Source organism: Manacus candei, unplaced genomic scaffold (assembly GCF_025592945.1).
Source record: "Manacus candei isolate 608988 ecotype Guabito, Panama unplaced genomic scaffold, ASM2559294v1 h1tg000008l, whole genome shotgun sequence".
NCBI lineage: Eukaryota > Metazoa > Chordata > Aves > Passeriformes > Pipridae > Manacus > Manacus candei.
This window is the reverse complement of record NW_026138056.1, coordinates 3,972,916-3,978,915: the sequence shown is the minus strand read 5'-3', so window position 1 is coordinate 3,978,915 and position 6,000 is coordinate 3,972,916.

Sequence of the window (6,000 nt, the reverse complement as noted above, 5' to 3'; positions counted from 1 at the left end):
ACATAGCACAAGACAGTGTAATTTTTATTTAATGAGCTTTCTTAATGTAAAAAGCAGAACTGACATCACAAATCAGACTAAAACTTTTGGATGCCCTCTTATCATTGCTTTCAGTGAACTGCCAGAATTATTACAACGTGGAATTGCTGCTTGAGGAAGCGATAGCCACTCTCCAGAGTCTCTATTGACTTGAATCCTCCCTTAGGGTACACTGCAAATACCACATGCAAAAATCTACCTTATGAGAATTAGCTTCTCAATAGTTAAATGTATTTAAGTACACAATCAACATATTCAACCTTTCCTTCCCTCTGTCTTCTGTGTTCTTAAGCATTTTATGCAATATGATTAGACAGATGTGCAAACAAGAGTATCCGAAAATATGAGGAAAAAGATTAATCACTTGCTCCAACTCTTATTTAAATCAAGGAAAAACCTTACAGCATCTGGAGTGTTGTAGGATCCAGTTCCTGTAAATAATCATGAGTTTCAGACACAAAATAACCCCACCCAAAATGAAAAGGAATTTAGGAAGAAATTTTTCCTCTTGGTAACTTATTTCCCAGCTGCCTACTGCAGAATGCCTTCTCTAAGCTTTCTTTTATTAGGCACTGTCAGATAAAGTAGGACAGTACAATCTATTAGGATATTGGTCCAACTAGTACGGCACTGACTGCATTCTGATGTTAATTTTAAACACTGAGGCTTTAGCACTTGAGGCCAACTCTCAGACCCAAGTCTGTCTTGCCAGGAGAGGAGTGATCCATCTGCTCGGCACACATCCCTACCTGACATCTGCCTGAATGGGCTTACAGCACAAGACAGAACCTCGCCACATTCATGCTCTCGGCATTTGAGCAACATACTCAGTGCTTCTGTGTTTTAGTTAGAAGGAGGTAGCTCATAATGGTGCTGTTTGTATATGTTGGGCACCCAGATCCAGATTCACAGCTGCTCAGGTCAGTGGTGGTGGAATGAAGATCCTAGCAGAGCTTGACCCCAGATTCCATTCAAAGGTCTCTGGTGGTATTCTGGCAAGAGCCATGAGTGAAGCAGTCAGAACATGTAGATTAATATATGCAAGACTATGCTGCAGACAATGAACTATTGTCATAAAATCCTCCACAGACATTTCAAAGAGATTTTTTCCACAGTTTGTGCACAATACACCACTTGTTTAACTCACATAAGGGAACGTCTTGTATGCACATTTGAAAAGCCTTTTACACTTGCCTGAGCTATAGAAAAACAACAAAAAAAAAGCTGTTTTTTAAAGTCAAGACATGGTATTTTTTACAGCGTCCAAGAGGAAATGACCTTACCAGAGGGGTATGTTCCCATCACCTATGTAACACTGTGGTCCTGTGCTCCTGTGGACGCAGGACTAAATTTCAAAGTTAATTCCCTGAGAAGGCAATTGCTACCTTCAAAAATCTTAGTAAACCTCTTTACTTAAATCTAGATGTTTTGTTTCATTCCACCCACAAACATAAGGAGCTGATCCCTCCTCAAGGACCTTCTCTAATCACATTTCTCAGGGTTGAACGACTGCTGCCCTGCTCATCATCTACTGACCAGTGCAAGGTGCCTGCCATTGTGGTGAATGATTGCTACCTTTCAGTCACCATTTCACACAGTTCTGCAGAGGCGTGTATTACCTGCAGAAGGTTCAGTAACAGAGTATCATCAGCCTGGGTTTTATAATTTTCCATGCAGTTGAGCCAGACTGCTTCCCTGACCTTGTATTTCTCTCTCCCTCTGCTCTCTGCAGAGTGCCTGGTTCTTCACTGTCCCTGCCTGCAATCTTGCCACTGTTGGTGCCAGAGCCTTCCCAACTGCTGCTTCTGCCATCTGGAAGAGCCTTCCTGTATCTCACTGCTTCATTGCCCCTCTGTCTCTGTTCAAATCTCTATCCTTTCTTCCTCATCTATTACTACATAATTTTTCTCTTTCCTACTGCTGTTACTCATTTTTTGACTCTGGAATGTCCCTTGGGCTCCAGTTTGCATAAAATATGCTAAAATAAGAAATAGTTTATTCAATAATGCTTGATATTTGTTCTGAATCTGGAAAAAAAAAAGAAAACAAATAGAAAACAAACAGAGGTTAGGTTGTAAGTAGAAAAACAATTAGAAAAATTCCACAACCACAGTAGTACTCATTTTAAAGGGATTTCTCTTATTTGAAGTGCAGCTCATGATAGTACAGCTGGAAGTAAGGAACTCCAAACTTCCTGAACAGCTGTGGTGTGTTAAATCCAACTCTCTCTGACCTATTTGGTTCAAGTAATTTTTGGTAGCACACATTTCTCACTCATCCCAGGCCAATGTTTTGAGCAGCGGGCTTCTGAACAGCCACCTGACATTTATATACCTTGGCTGATTTTCCTTGCCAGGATATGGGATTCCTGAACCTGACCTGCATGACAGAGAACCAAAGCTCTTGAATACATTGTCCCTTGCACTCTGAGTAGCACTAAAGCAATGCAGAGTGTCTTTTGTTCCTGCATTAAAGTGCAGAAGATAATGTTCTGAGGAAGTAGATTTCCATTATACAGAAGTCTCCCTACAACAAATATAAAGATATGATGATTTGGTGGTATTTTTTTCCCCACAAAACCCATATCTGAATATGTTAAATCCATGTATTGATTATGTGGCTTGTTTTACAGTTCATTTCATCAAAAGTACCCAACAAGGTGTGTTCCTATAATTATGCAGGTAGCTGTGGAATTTACTGCTTGGAGGCTCTGAGTATCAACCACCCCAGCATTTCCATGATAAAAGTCTTAGAAACAGTTTGCAAAACTGTATATGGTACAGAATCCATAAGGTTTTACTACTTCTATAACATGTAGATATGGGATGCCATGAAACATTAAGGTATCTCATAAGGTTCTCTGTATGCAGTGGGACAGAAGTACTTTGCAGTATGGGTTGTGATCCCTGTGCCTCACTGATTGCCTGGATGAGGTGACCTGCCTCAGCTATTCTCTGGACGACAGATCTGTATGTTCACACAAAATGTTGGATGAAAATATGGTGTGTACTGTGGTCCCACACAGTCAAGGAATATATCTCCCAGATCCCACACTGAAATCTAATTTTTACCTCCAGTATTCACCATGAGAAATTTCAGTTTTTAAAAATTATTTGTGATTTCACATTCATTTCATATTCACATATTTCACTAGCATAGATATGTATAAAAGTTCTGCCACCCCCAGTGTTCCAGTCTGGGTTCTGTTACAGCAAACAATCTTTTTTGTGGTTTTTTGAGCAAAGTATTTGAAAAAAGTTCTTATAGTTAGAGAGCAGATGCCAATACTGCCAACTTATGACTACATTTTTTTCTGATAAAATTGACATGTTGTCTAGGCCACTATCAAACATAATAAATGAAGTAACAAACATAAATCCAGTATTCGCTGCTAGTATTTTCTCCTTAAATGATTACATGTCACTGGTAATTTGCACCAATTCTTAGCAAATGCATGCACATGTAGTTACACTAATTGTAGAGATGAGGTATGCTTCTTTTCTTAAAATGTCACCATATGTACCCTAAAACAGATGTTAAATTCTAAATTTGGGACAAATTATACTTAATATATCCCATGGAACAGTTAATTACACAGAAGTGAAAAAAACCACTAATGTGGAAAATAAAAAGTTAAAAGTGTCTCACATAAATGAGAAGTGGTTTTATTTTTTTATTGATATTGTACCATTATTAGTTACTTCATCTGATAATATGATGAAAAATGGAATCAGTTTTTAGCAGAGCATGGTTGATGCTGCTAATGATGATATAACAATGAAAAACTATGGTATAAGAAAGGAGCCTCTAATACAGACATATCGTTAGTCTAGGCAGGAGACTGGATCAGTTATGGTGGCCTTCTCAGGATTAAATCTTTAAATATCCTGACTTGGTATGCAGGACGCAAGCAGAGAAGAAGCAGGGAGGCCATTTCTGCAATGCTGGGAGACATCTGGGAGGAAGCCAAAAGAAAACTGCAGGCTGCTCAAACTAGACTTGCAAAGGACACAGAATGCACAAAACAAAGGAGGAAAAGATCATTATTCACAGGTAGTTCGGAAAGAATATGACATAATAACAACTCACAGGTGATTGGGTACTACATACTAACATGGATCACATTGGATCTGATGGTGACATGTCAAATGTATCACACTTAAAAGTCACTAGGAATGAACCATGTGTTTCTGTCTATACCTTCGTTTCCTAGGAACGAAATGTGTGTTTCTGTCTTTACCTTCAGTGTCTTATTGATGTATACATGTTTATGTAGGCAGTCTTGTTTCTTAAATCTACATGTTAATGTCTTTCCTCCATACCTTCAAGATGTGAGACAATTGGCTGAGAATCATTCCTTGCTGTGCCACAGTCAGTGACTCACTGCAGCTTGGTGACATCTGCAAATCTATGACACTAACGCAAAAATTTAGGAAAGCAATGCAAAGTAACAGATTGTTGAAGAAAATGAGCTTGTTTAGTACTGCCTTACTCAGTCTGAATGCCTAGGAAATAAAAGGATTTTTCAGAGAGTCAAGCCCCAGTCTTTATAAGTGCATGTGTGTGTTTGATCAAAAAAGCATGCAGCAGTCTTTGCAGTTATTTTTTTGTTTTCGAACGTTTGCTGGTGAGGGTTAGGGTTAGTCTACTTTTTAGCTGATTGCACTTGCTTTTTTGAATGGGCCTCAGAATGAATTATTTTACCTTATTGGTGGCATATCTCTAGAGTTTTCTAGACTTCAAAAGAGTAGTTAGCTTAAGAGATAACCAGACCTACAGAGGTGGTAATAGAAGGACATGAGTATTCAGAAGGCAATTTAATTTCAAGCTCTGTAACTGGATACGGACCATTATATACATAGATATTTGCTAGTAAATGAATCTAGTTCATTTAAAAAAAAATATATCAGTGAGTATCCATCAGATAGAAATATTTTCAGCCACCTTCATAGCCCAAACTAGACTGGAAAGACCACAGCAGAAAATTCTATAGCTCATTTGCTTGATGTTCCCAATATCAATTTAATGTCACTTTCGAGTCACTAACTGTACAAAACATTACTCAAATAATTCAGTCTTGAATTATGAAATTAAGGGGTTTTGGGAGTTGGTTTTTTTGTTTTTGTTTTTGTTTTGTTTTGTTTGTGTTTGTGTTTGGTTTTGTTTTTTTTTTTTTTAGATGTGTTTTGATTCAGGAATCTGTCTCAGGAATGGTGGGATATAGCTACACAAACAAATTAGCATAAAGGAAGATAATAATATATTCAACTTGTTAAGTGCTATGTGATACATATACGTTTGCATGATTTTATCCCACAATACACAAAACAGTTTATCCCTCAATGAAAATAGAGTATTCTACTGTGCAATTTTGTTTTCAGAAAGATCATGAAACAGCAGTTGTTTTCAGTTGATGATTCTGTGAAAACATACACCCACAATTTGTGCTAAGGGGCTAGTCTGCAGCAGGCAATGATTTCACTGATTTTTATCAAATTTTGATCCTGTCACTTTAGTGAATTGCACATTTCTGAAAATTTTAGCTTGTTCTATTTTAAAAGTTAGTTGACCTGATTTTTTCTTGCTTTAAAAAATGTTTCTCATCTATTAGTTAAATATGGAGTTGTATTCCAGTTGTATTTTTATTAGACTGTATGTCTAAAAATTTTTCAGTTCAGATCTTTCACAATTCAGCAAGTAACAAAACCCTTTTGCTTCTTTGATGGCTACAAAATTCTTCAGTCTAATTAGAGAGCTCCAGATTCAATATGAAGAATGAAATGAGGATAACCTGAAATCTGATTTTGTTTCATCAGAGATGCAATTTACCAACATGAAACAGAGATTTAAAAGAAGAACAAAATGTTTTCACTACAAGCATTCTGTATAAATGAGGCAGTTATTTATATGGAGTTCAAACTCTACAGACTAGTTGGCCTTATACAGTAATTGTGACCTTCA